The 13,602-nt window shown below is 36.1% G+C and overlaps 1 non-coding gene across 1 annotated transcript; it reads left to right on the top strand.

Moving 5' to 3' along the window:
* The first annotated feature begins 12,458 nt into the window (after window positions 1–12,458).
* On the top strand, window positions 12,459–12,531 carry TRNAR-UCU (transfer RNA arginine (anticodon UCU)). The gene has a single exon. It is a non-coding gene; the product is annotated as a tRNA-Arg (tRNA).
* Window positions 12,532–13,602: the final 1,071 nt, after the last annotated feature.

Genomic DNA, 13,602 nt, shown 5'->3' with positions numbered 1-13,602 from the left:
GCCTAGAGAAGATCCTTTAGTATTTGTTGGAAAGCTAGTTTGGTGGTGCTGAATTCTTTTAGCTTTTGCTTGCTTGTAAAGCTTTTGATTTCTCCATCAAATCTGAATGAGAGCCTTGCTGGGTAGAGTATTCTTGGTTGTAGATTTTTCTCTTTCATCACTTTAAGTATATATAATAAGTATATCATGCAACTCCCTTCTGGCCTGCAGAATTTCTACTGAAAATCAGCTGATAGCCTTATGGGAGTTCCCTTATATGTTATTTGTTGCTTCTCACTTGTTGTTTTTAGGATTCTCTCTTTAATTTTTGTCATTTTGATTACAATGTGTCATGGTGTATCCCTCTGTGGGTTAATCCTGTAGGAGAATCTTTGTGCTTCTTGAACTTGGGTGACTGTTTCCTTCCCCAGATTAGGGAAATTTTCAGCTATTGTCTCTTCAAATATTTTCTCAAGCTATTTCTCTCTTCTCCTTCTGGGACTCCTGTAATGTGAATATTAGCATGCTTGATATTGTCCTACAGGTTTCTTAAACTGTCCTAATTTCTTTTCATTCTTTTTGATTTTTTTCTGTTTGACAGCAGTGATTTCCATTACTCTGTCTTCCAGCTCACTTATCCATTCTTCTGCCTCATTTAGTCTACTATTGATTCCTTCTAGTGTATTTTTCATTTCAGTTACTGTATTCTTTAATTCTGTTTGGTTGTTCTTTATATTTTCTAATTCCTTGTTAAAAACTTCTAATTTCTCACTCTATGCAACCATTCTTGCCACTTTTATTCAACACAGAAAAAGAAATAAAAGGAATCCAAATTGGAAAAGAAGAAATAAAACTGTCACTGTTTGCTATGCAGATCCAGCTTTTCCTCAGGCAGCCCTGATGCCTGGCATTGACAGGGGGAAGTAGAGGCATCCTCTAGACCAGTGGTTCTTAAAGTGTGGTGCCTGGACTAGCAGCATCAGTATCACTTGAGTATTTATTAGTAATACAATTTCTCAGGTCTTACTTTAATTTTACTAAGTTAAAAGCTCTGGGAGTAGGGTCCAGAAATCTGGTTTTAACAAGTCTTCTATGTGATTCATGTGTATGCTGAAGTTTAAGGACCCATGATTAGACCAACTTTAACAGAAAACCCAGTGTATGGAATTACTGGACTACCATTGAGAAAGTTGACATTTTAGATCCAGTAGCCTCTGTTTTTCTCTGCTTCTATCTTTACTCTCTCCATAGTTTCCTCTTAATTCTAGAGACAGCATGATCATGTAAAAATTTAATTCACATCACTTCTATTACATTTACCCTTTTGTGCTTAAGCAAGCCATTAATCCTTTTCTCACTTGTGAGATTTACACGTAAGCGTCCTTAGATATTTAGATTTTCAATCATCACCAGATTGATAGTGTTCCCCCAGTTATGAATGTTGGACTTTTGAACAGAATCTACCCGGAATGTATTGATTTGCATGTATTCAAAGAATAGGAACTGATCTTGCCTACTACTCCAGAGAGCAAGATGTGTTCCCTGAAGCATGTTACCTTCCTTTTTTGATTCCATGATGGTCACAGATATGTTACCTGAAGGAAGATTATCATGGTGTGTCCCTACTTATTTAATTAACCCAAATGGGATGGTCACCATATACGTGAGGCAGGGAACTTGCAAGAGGGTGGAGACATTATTTGCTGTCACAGAGTTTCTTCTTGCTACATAAAACAAAATTAATTTTTCAAAAGAAATAATGGGTTTGGCATTTTGTGAGTTGACCTAGGGAATGGACTGATAGTTTCTCTAGGAAAATGGTTCTGAGTTCCATAAACAAGTGCAGTTTTGGTGCACAGTTTATCTACATATTAGAAATTATTTATGATTTCTGACAGCTCTACAGTATAACTTTATTTGAATTCTGTTATAACAAATACTGTCTTTTTTCTGATTTAGAAAATTAAATGAAAAAACTCTGGATATCAAGGTTAATTTGCTACTAATGGTCTTTCTTTTAAAAAACATAGATTTTAAATAGGAAATAAACAAATACATAAAAGTTCATACTAGTTTAGCTACTATAAAATTTTCCCAAGGAAAATAAAATATAGCTTTTCAGAAGAAATATTTAACAATTCTTCTTTAACTAAGGGGTCAAATTGAGCATCACTAACTATAAAACAATTTGACATTAAGCACCTTCTGATATGATGCAATACACAGTTGTCACCAATAGAGAATTCTTACTGAAAAAATATTTACACTTAATACAATCAAGCTTTTAGACTTACCTCCCAGTTTAAAGAAAATACAGATATGAGAGAAGCAAATCAAATAATACTCCAAGGAAACAATCAGACAAATCCAGAATACAGGACAATGTAAAAGGCAACTGGCCTTATCTCTTTAAAAAAACAATATCACGACCAAGAAAAAAATACCTTGTTGGAAAGTAGGGGAGAAGGTGTTATCTTAGAATAAAAAAGAGTCAAAATACATAAGTAATGCAATTTTTGTATACTGTTTGGATGATGGTTCACAAAACCAGCTACAAAACACTTTTTGGAACAATTAGGAAAATTTGAATATGAGCTGGATATTAGATAATAATAGGAAATAATTATTAATTTTCTTGTATATGATAATGGTAATGTTATATAGGAGAATGTTGTTATTCTTAGGGCATGAATGGTGAAACATTTAGGGGTAAATCTGCAAGCTACTTTAAAATGGTACACACACACATACACACACACCAACATATAAAAGAGAGATAAAGCACATTTGGAAAAATGTTAACAGTTGTTCAGTGTAGGTTGTGAGTATATTGGCATTTATTGTACTGTTATTCAAACTTTTCAAAAATTTTTTAAATTTTATAATAAAAGTTGGAAGAGTTGCACAGTTTGAAGGTACTTAATGCCACTGGACAGTACACTTAAAAATGGTTAAAATGGTAAATTTTATGCTATGTATATTTTACCAAATTTTTTTAAATGCTGGAAAAAATCTTGTGTAAAGAATAATACTGTCACAACCACAGTAAATGTTGTCAGTGAACTAGAGGTTGTCTCAGATCTCTAATTATTCACTTAAGGTTTACCCAGAGACACAATCTTCAGGGAAACACATTCTAGACAATTAAAGATACTACCAGATAATTGCTCTGGGATTCTGACTTTTTTTAAGGCAATAAGCCAAACAGCCTAGATAGAATTCTACCATAGAATAATGTAGACAGATATTTCAGTAGGAATTCGGTAGGAACTATTCTAGTATATTTGGGTTTTATAGACCAACAGAAGGAAGTCCATCTTTCAGATCTCTCTTCTCCATCCTTGAGTCTTCCATGAGAGATAGTAGTTAGTGTTTACCTTTGGATAAGGAAAAACTAAAATGAGCTAAGTATTGGAAAATTAAATTTGTTTGTAAAAGAATTCCATGTAGATATTACAAAAATTATGTGAACCACAGTTCAGAGCATATGAATAGATTCTAAAAGTATCCTGGAACGTAACTGAGGTTCAACAAGTCAGGGCCAATTTTTTCCCTAAAGATTTTTAGGCTGAAGCCACAATTAAAGGCCACTTTTAATTCTGTCCTGAGCTCTTCCACACACAAAGCTGTGGGACACTATAATTCTTACTCATAGTGACTGAAAATAAAAGCCTGGTCAAGCACAAAGAGTTGTTTTCTGCCAAGCTCAATGAAAGGAGGAAGTGGCAAGGGTGGGTACAGGATGGCTGAAATTCCCCAGTCTTAACCATGGATAGCAGGATTGCTTAAAGTTCTGAAAAACAACCCCAAATTAGGTCTTGTCAAGTCAGATACACATCTGCAAAAGAAATATATGACAATGACTAGGATATGGATATGAGACCAAAGGGGAAAATATCTTTTCATGACAAAGTCCTAAAGTAGAATCATGTAGCATCGATTAAAAAAAAATCATGGGGCTCCCCTGGTGGCGCAGTGGTTGAGAGTCTGCCTGCCGATGCAGGGGACACGGGTTCGTGCCCCGGTCCAGGAAGGTCCCACATGCCGCGGAGCGGCTGGGCCCGTGAGCCATGGCCTCTGAGCCTGCGCGTCCGGAGCCTGTGCTCCGCAACGGGAGAGGCCACAACAGTGAGAGGCCCGCGTACCGCAAAAAAAAAAAAAAAAAAAAAAAATCATGGCATCTGGGGTTCCACAGATTTCTATTTGGTCCTGGATTGTGAGTGCAACTGTCTATGTGTAACTTTGGTTAAGCCAATTAACACCACTATGATGCATGTTCTTTGATGTTAAAATGTGAAAAGTATTCCTAACCCATAAGGTTGTTGTAAAGAGTAAGTGAAATGATGTATATAAATTATTTAGCACAGTGCCTTGTGTACGGTAAGCTCTCAGTTAATTTTTATCAGCATCATAACCATCTCAGGCTTTGACTCAGACCAGTCACAGTGGTATGGAAAAACCTGAGAGAGCCCAAGGGCTGAAGTTAAACCCACCCAGAGGGGTCTAGCAAAGGAGATCATGACTGGGCTAATGGCAAATATGACTTTAAAAACCTAAGGTGGGAATTTAGACCGGAAGTCACAAACTCAAATGCCTAGAAGAATCTGATAGGTGTTATCTGAATGAGTGACTCAAGGATGACAGTGCAGTTAGTATGAGTGGGCAAGTCTCTGTTAATCTGGTGAGAACATACCCCATCTCACGGAGCAGCTTCTATTTAATTCAAGATCATGGCTGGAATGAGAGAATGTAGGCTCAGTGTGGGAAGACCTTATCAGTTTTTAGGAGAATCTGCAACTCAAAGATATTTTATGTGACATTTCCTGTTTCTAGAACATTGACATTGACACAACTTTTAAATATATTGTGCAGGCCAAATAAAACATGTCTGCAGCCAGACCCTATTAAATGGTGATCTCTAGTTTATGACTTCTTGTATCACACCTACCTAAGATCAGTATTGGTCCTAAAGATCAGGATGGGAGTGAACCTCTGGGTTGGGGACCAGCAGACCAGAACAGTGCTGTGTGTGTGTGTGTGTGTGTGTGTGTGTGTATAAGGTGAGCCATAAACATGAGCCATATATGTCATTTTGAATTTCCTAGTAGCCACACTAAAAACAAGTAAGAAGAAATAGGTGAAAATAATTTTAATAATATATCTCATTTAACTCAATATATCTAGCATATTATTTTAACATATAGTGAATGTAAATTTATTAATAACATATTTTATATTTTTATGATGTCTTCAAAATCAGGTGTGTATTTTACACTTATAGCACATCTTAATTCAGGGTTAGTTACACTGAAAGTACTCAATAGCCATATATGGCTAGTGGCGACCCTACTGGACAGCATAGGTCTACAGTATGCTTCTCAAACTTTAATATGCATATTGAAATTTGGGGGATCATGTTAAAAATGCCATTTCTGCTTCACTGGTTGGGATAGAGCCTGAGATCCTTCACTTCTTACAGGCTTTCAGGTGGTGTCAGTGATCCTGGTCCATGGACCATGCTTTGAATATCTAGGAGCTAGATGGTTATGGCAAGTCTTCTTCAATCAGCACTTTTGCCCCCCAAAGCACTCCCTTCTCTTTCAAATTTAGCAAATATCTGTTGAAGAGACTAAATTGATATTCTAATGTTTGGTCACCATATTTAGATGTGGAATAATATTAATAACTTTAAAATAGGCAATATTTTATATACCCCTTGTAGAAGCACTGAGTCATTTACTCCTTTTTTTTTTTTAACTTCAGAACCTGCCAATATGTTACCAGATGCTTTCATGAGAATGCATTTAAGCACAGGATAAGTGCAACTTTATAGTTCTAACTTCAGAGATTTGGCACGTTCAACGTTTTAATAAAACAGACAATGGGACGGCAAGGGAAATTTGACAATAATACCTCTCTAAGATTTAGTATTTAGGGGCATTCCTCGGTCAAGGGTATGAATATTTCATGGACTCTCCAAAGAGAAACACAAAGAGAACTTTTTCATTTCCTCCTGAGCATTCTATTTGAGGGATCGGTAGAGCTTGACAGGCAGACCTTAGATCTTTGTTCAACAATACATAAATACAGAAATTTAAGCAGCTAAATGTGGGGCAGAATGTAACTCAAGGATTCTACATAGTGCAAATGTCCTCAGGATACAAACGCTTTTAAACCTAGAAGAGTGTTTTGGAAGTAAGCAGTGAATTCCTAAGAACTTGTTCTCACTTATCACTGTTTCACTTGTGAACTTTAGCAAGTGATTTATCCTCTTTTATCCTCCCTCAGATGTTAAGAATAATGCTTGTTGAACCTATTTCACAAAGTTATTCTAGGGAAGTGTAAAGGAACTTGGTAAATGGTAACATGCTATTTGCTTATAGTTTATTCACAATCATGCCCAAAGGAAGGTACTGAATTGTAAACACATGGTCAAGATGAAGTCTGAATTGACAAGGTGATCAAGTTCTCAGCCCTTTCTACTGCTGCATTTCATAACAGTTGCAGCTGTCTGCTCATATTTATGTTTTCCACAATAAAAATGCAAGGCAGGATTCTAATCACAGAACTACTGTCTCTTCCTACACAGAATAAAACAGCATGTCAAAAGATAAGTAAATAGAAAGGGACCTTTTGAAAGCTTTATAAAGTCTTTGTTTTAGTTCTGAATTAAACTAAGTGTGGAATTATGGATACCAAAGATATTTTTTTCCTCTAGTAACAACTGTTTATTTATTCCTCTAGTAACAACTGTCATTTAATGGCATGAAATCTCTTGAGTGAAAAATCTGAAGTATGATTCTGATGGATGGCGTAAATTAAACTCAACATGGTAAAGTTTTACAGTGGGATCTTCGTAATAGAGCTAATTTTGTTTGAAAGCTCAGAAATCTGGCACCGAGGAGGAAAAAAAACCCAAAATGACAAAACTCTCTAATTGAGAAAATTATAAAATATTATTAAAAGACACTAAAGGGGCATAAATAAATGTAAATAAATAAATGGAAGACTTAATACCATAAAGATGTCAATCAGTGGTACATTGGTCATAACTTGAAAACAATTCCAATCAAAATTACACCATTTTGTGTGTGTGAATATTTGAAGTTGACTAAAATTTATATGAGAGAGTAAAGGACAAGCATAGACTAGATACGCTTGAAAAAGAAAAACCAGATGGAGAAATTGCCTTTCTTTATATCAAGAATTATTATGAACATATAACAAATGAGTAAGATTTTATTATTTTAAGGAGAGACCAGTAAAACAAAAGAGTGAGCCCAGAAACAACCCAGCACATACAGAACTCAACTTTTGACACAAATGGTGTTGCAGATGTGGGAGAAGGGATAGTGGACTTTTCAATAAATGTTGCTAGGACACATTATTAGTCATATGGAAGACAAAAACAAAAAGTGCACCCTTACCTAACCACCATATACAGTTTTAAATTCAGGTAGGTTAAAGATATAAAATAAAAAGCAAAACTACAGTACTTTATAGGACAATATCTTTATGACTTCCAGAAAGGTAGGAATTTGTTAAACAAAACACAAAAAATGCAAACCTCTGAGGAAAAGATTAATAAAATGAGCTAATCTATCAAAATTTCTGACTTCTGACCATCAAAAGTCCATGTAAAGGAAGTGAAAGGAGAATTACATACTGGAAGATTATATTTTTCAATATATATAAGAGGCAAAGGATTAATCAATATTCAAAAAAACAAAAGGAACTCCTACAATTTATAAGAAAAGGAAGAATAAATAACCAATAGAAAAAATGAGGAAAAGTCTTAATAGATACTTCAAAGAAAGGAAATCTGAACAACCAATAAAAGATCCCCAATCTGACTAGTAATCACAAAAATAAAAATTAAGACCACCATGAGAGATCATTTATAACTTAGCACAGTGGAAAAAAAAGTTTGTAGATGTCATGTGTTGGTAAGGATGAGGGCTAATGAGAACACTTATATAGTATTTTTGGTGGATATAAAATAGCATAACCACTTTGAAAACAATTTGGCACTATCTGTACACTCTTGTGCTTTCGGCTTTGCATTTTTTCATAAACTAAGGAAAATAATAAAACATTTATTTTGTCTTTCTGCATGAATTGAATTCCATTTCAGGGCAATCAAATAAACAATGAGGAAAAGTTATTCTCTGTGGAAGAATTCTAGTTAAAAAATGCAGAATGAATGATAGAATTAGAAAATCACCATTACACAAACCTTAGTAAAAACATTTAGGAAGACTTCATTATTGTATGCTAAAACCACTGGGTGAAATTTGATGGGAACTTTATAATAGAGTCATCAGACTGACACCACCTGAACCCACTGATCAAACTCACAGAGTTTCACATTAAAAAAAAAAAAAAACTTACCTAAAAAAAATTGAAACTGAATTTCATCAAGCCAGTTGACAGGAAATAGGAGGATAGAGGGAGTGTGTAACAAACAACAGCATGAGCACGATCAGTCACATTTAGAATATGACATTTCTTAGGACAAATGACCTAGTTTCTCCAACAAATCACAGCATAAAAGATAAAAAGGAGGAAGGGGGCTGTTATAAAGTAAAAGAATAACACAATATTATTTGGATTTTGATTTGGTCAAACCAGCTATGGAAAGATAACTTTAAGATAGTCAATGAAGTATGAATAAGGACTAACTAGGTGTTAGATGATATTAAGGAATTATTTTGTTAGGTATAATGTCATGATTGTTTTATTTAAAATGTTATCACATGAAGATTCATACTGAAGTGTTTACAAGTGAAATGACATTTTATATTTGCTTTAATATAAACAAAGCTTTTAATATAACAGAATCTAGTATTTTTAGATTAGTTATAGAGGTGGTGGTGATGGCGAGGAAGAGGTCTAGGATAACATTTGGATTTTGCCTTGGGATACCAGGGTGGTACTATTTGCCAAGAAAGGGGACACAGAAGCAACAGTAGGTTTCACAGATAAAAATGATTTTAATTTTGAAAATAAGTTTTAGATGCTAATGGGATACCCAGAAGGTTCTCAAGCGAGCAATAGGATAATTGAGTCTTAAATAAAGAAGAGATCTGTGCTAGGGTTATAGTTTACCAGAAAAGTGATCAAATCACTCAAGAGAATGCATATGGTAAGAAAAGAAGTCCAAGGATGAACCCTGGTGATTACCAACATGCATGAAATAAACAAGGGAAGAGTTCAATGAGAGATTCTGACATAAAATGTTAGAATATTTGAATAGTTTTGAGAAGAAAGAATTAATCAGCATAAGGATTAATCAACAGTAATTAAATAATGACGAGAAGTTAAATAAGATGAGAAATAAAAATAGTGCATAAGATTTTGAAATTGGCAGTCACTGGTGATTTTAGCAGGAGTTATTTCATTTGAATAACGGTGACAGGGGCTTCCCTGGTGGCGCAGTGGTTGAGAGTTCGCCTGCCGATGCAGGGGACACGGGTTCGTGTCCCGGTCCGGGAAGATCCCACATGCCGCGGAGCGGCTAGGCCCGTGAGCCATGGCCGCTGAGCCTGCGCGTCCGGAGCCTGTGCTCCGCAGCGGGAGAGGCCACAGCAGTGAGAGGCCCGCGTACCGCAAAAAATAATAATAATAATAATAAAAAAATAACGGTGGCAGAGGGCTAATTACAATGGGTTAGCACCTACATGAGAAGTGAGAGTTGGAGACACTTGTTCTTTTGAGGAGCTTAGCAGGAAATTGTAAGAGAGGTAGAGGATTTCTTTTCTTTAATATAGAAATGGTTCCAGCATGTTTAGAGGCAAGATAAAAGAGCCAGTTGGGAGAGTCAGTTTGAGAATGTATATATATAAAAAAAGAGAACGATAGATAAAGTATGGCTTCAGTGAAAAGAAGGGTGAAAAGGATAAAAAACAAGTTGAATAAATTAGCTCTAACCAAGTCAAGGAGTCCTTTTCTCTCTGAATCTGGAAAAGTGTGGTGAGAGTAGATGCATGTATAAAGGAATATTTCACTTAATAAAAATGAACTACTAATTTTTTTTTCCAGAAAAAAACTGTTTCAAAAAGTAGAGAGCGCAGCCACTTATTTTATTTCAGAAATGTCACCAGAAAAGCCTGAGTCACTCTGAGGGCATATACTCCCTCATGGTCTTTGGGGAAGCCTAAGCCTTGCTGTGTTGGGAGAATGTGGACAAGTGTGTAGCAAATTGGGCCTCTGAGAGGTGGGCTGAGGGAAGGAGGGCATGTGGTGTTCTAAGAGTTAGGGGCAGATGTGTTCTGAACATAGATGGTGGGCCCAGGGGCCAGTAGCAGCCAGAATGGAATTGTGATTGGGAATAATCAGAAGGGCACTCTGAGGGGGGCACCAGCTAGTGAGGAAGCTGATTTTGGTTGACAGAGAGACAGATCAGGTGTTGGTTTCTATGTTTAGACTTACCGTCCTCTGTGAAATGTGAGGCAAATATGGACAGGAGTCAGGGTCAGCAGTTGAGAACAATGATTTTGAGAGAGTGGTGCAGCTTCAGAATATTTTGGGGGGGAGAATGGTAAAACTACGAATTGAGAAACAGCAAATAAATGGGTGGCTGAGGGCCAAAAAGGGGCTGGCTGAGTTTGGAGACCATAAATTATTGGCAGCAGCCATCCACACCTTTGTGAAATTTCTTAAAATTTCCTTCTGCGTTACCCAGGGGTCAAGCTAACGGTGCAAGCAAGAGGATAATTGGGTCAATCTGCTTTTGAGGGTTATCAGGACAGATACAACCAAAGCACAAAAAGACATGGGCAGCTGGGATTATTGCAAGAGGCAAGTTAAATGATTTTGCTATGCATCTAGGTTGGATAGGAAAAGGGGTATGTCCATGAAATGGTGATGGGTTATGAAGCCTTTAGATAATAGCAAGAAGGATGGACACAAGAGGGCAGGAATGTCAGAGGAATAGTGTTGTTAAAAGTGTCAAATAATTTGTTGTACAGTGAAGTGGAGTTCCCTGTGCTATACAGCAGGTTCTCATTAATACCCCAATTAAAAAAAGTATTAAATAATCTGGATACGGCAGTGGAGAGTTAAAGCAGAATGCTGCTACTACTTTTGTGTTCTGTGATAAGTGAGAGGTATAGAATAAAAAGTTTAGCTTGAGAGCTATTCAGGAGGTGATAGAAGGATCGGGATCTATAAATAGGTTGACTTTGTAGAGTAGATCCTATGTGGTGGGATAAGGGTTACAGAGGAAAGGATAGGGGTCAATAGTAAAAAGAATCATGAGTAGAAGAAATCACCAAATAGGCCAGTGGTGAGAGTAAATGAGGGTGAGCTACTCAGAGGCCTGGATTTTGGTTGGTGACCAAAAAAAAAAAAAAAAAAAAAAAAAAGTGGGAGGAGAATGTGTTCCATGGACTGCTCTTGAGGCTTTTAGACAGATGAAGTCCCAAGTAGGGCAAGAGCCATGTGAGAGTAGCAAATTTTAGTCTCTACTTATCATTTAAAAGGAATGTCACTGAGAATTTACTTATCTCATCTCTGAAGAGTTCCCTTCCTCAGGCTGATAATGGAAAATATGCATCTATGTTCATTCCCTGTTTTAAAATGTATTTACTTTTTATTCAAACCACTCTTACCACATTCCTGCTATATATACATTAGTGTTCCAGAAAATAAAATAAAAATCCTTATCTTTACCTCTGAGAAGCTTGTTCTCTTATTGAAGTTGTGAAAAATGTGCACAACTTACCTCATATCTGTGGGTCTTGGAAGAAGTCTTTTTTTTCCACTAAAGTAGACTTCAAAATCTTCAATCTTTAGCCTGTGGGCATAGTCAATGTATCCTGACACCTCCTGCCCATGAGAATTTCTGTCACGAATAAAGATCACGGACTAGTACATAGAAAAATAGAGAATGGAGAGAGTAAATGAACAAAATTCATTTCAGTAAATTTTACATGATAATAAAATCTACAGTTATTGAGTGATACCTGTGTTATACCCTATTCTAAGTGCTTTATGCTTCATACTTACCATGATCCTATGGGGTAGGTATTATTATTTTCTCCTGGCAGTGAAGAAATTTATGAAAAGTTAACTGAACATGCATATAATGTTTATATATAGCAATTGTATATAACAATATCAATAAATAATTCATAGACGTCTTCCTAAGGACAGACATTATTTTCAGTATTTGAAAATAAAACATTATTTACTTTTTTCCCAGTCCCATTGTCTTCTCTTTGTCATCATTTTGCAAGTTAAAAAACTGAAAAACAGAGAGGTTGAGTACCTCACACAGCTAGTAAATTGAGAAGCTCAGATTAAAACCCAGGCTCATGTGTTTGTCCTTCTAATCATTACATTCTTTTTCCACTTAAACAGCTATATATTTTATGTTATATATAGAGAAATGGGGTCCCTTCTTTTTATTATCATAAGAGTCAGAAAAAATCTCTACAAAATTAAAATCTCTTTGTAAATTAAAATCTTTCGGGACTTCCCTGGTGGTCCAGTGGTTAAGACTCTGTGCTTCTATTGCAGTGGGTGCAGGTTTGATCCCTGTTCAGGGAACTAAGATCCGCATGCTGCACAGCATGGCCAATAAATAAATAGTTTAAAAAAAATGAACCACTTAAAAAAAACCTCTTTACAAATTAAAATCTCTTTAGAAAATTAATTCTATAGGTCAAACCTATACAGAAAGTACATATTTCTCCTTTGTATCAATTCCTTCACAAATATCTTTGAGCAGCTACTACATGTGAGACACTGTTGAATGTGCCAAGGATACAGTGATAAGCAAGACAGTAAAGGTCCTGATCTCTTGGAACTTATGTTTAGGTAAGCAGAGACAGACAATAGACATGAAAAGGAAACAATACTTACAGTGAGGGATAAGTGTTATAAAGCAAATAAAGAAGATGGTTGGCTAGAGGATTTGGTGGTGGTGAAGGCTACTTTAGGTAGAATAATCAGAAAAGACTTTGAGGAGGTATTTAAGCCAAGACTTGAAGGCTAAGAAGAGGTAAGCCTTGTAAAGATCTAGAATAGGAGCCTATCAGGAAAAGGGAACAGCTGGTAGAAAGGCCCTAAAGTGGAAACAAGGTAATGCAAGTAGAAGAATTGTAGCCTTTTCCTGCTCAAGCCAATAGACATTGATCTCAAGTTCTAGGAGGAAAAAAAGAAAAAGAAAAAAACGCTAAGTGTAATTGGAAAAGTTCATAATGTATTCATTTCCAAACCTAGATCAAAATGTAGAATTTCATGGAGAAGTTCTATATTTGGAAGAACCTGTAAACAAGCCTTCCTGTTCCTCTTGAGCAATTACTGGATTGTTACTTGTTGGGTCTTTGTGTAGTCAATTATAGGGAGCACTAACACAGGTCACCTCAGATAGCAGAATTTCCAAAAGGGTGAATTTAGAAAATTGAAATAATTCTTTCCCCTGCCACACCTATGAAAACAGGTTGCTAACAATATGCCAACAGAAAAATGGAGGAACAGAGACACAGCTTAGAATTATTTGTTATTCTGCTGATGCTTCATCTTCCAGCTTACTATGGAACAGCATTGGGTGCTGAGAAGAATCCTGAGGCACTTTCTTAGCCCAAGGGGAGGGAGGGTTGTACTGGATTAGTGATG

The sequence above is a fragment of the Delphinapterus leucas genome, chromosome 5 (assembly GCF_059928025.1).
Source record: "Delphinapterus leucas isolate spDelLeu-1000000601 "Yukka" chromosome 5, BTC_Dleu_Yukka2, whole genome shotgun sequence".
NCBI classification, from domain to species: Eukaryota; Metazoa; Chordata; class Mammalia; order Artiodactyla; family Monodontidae; genus Delphinapterus; species Delphinapterus leucas.
This window is presented reverse-complemented; position numbering and strand designations above follow the sequence as displayed.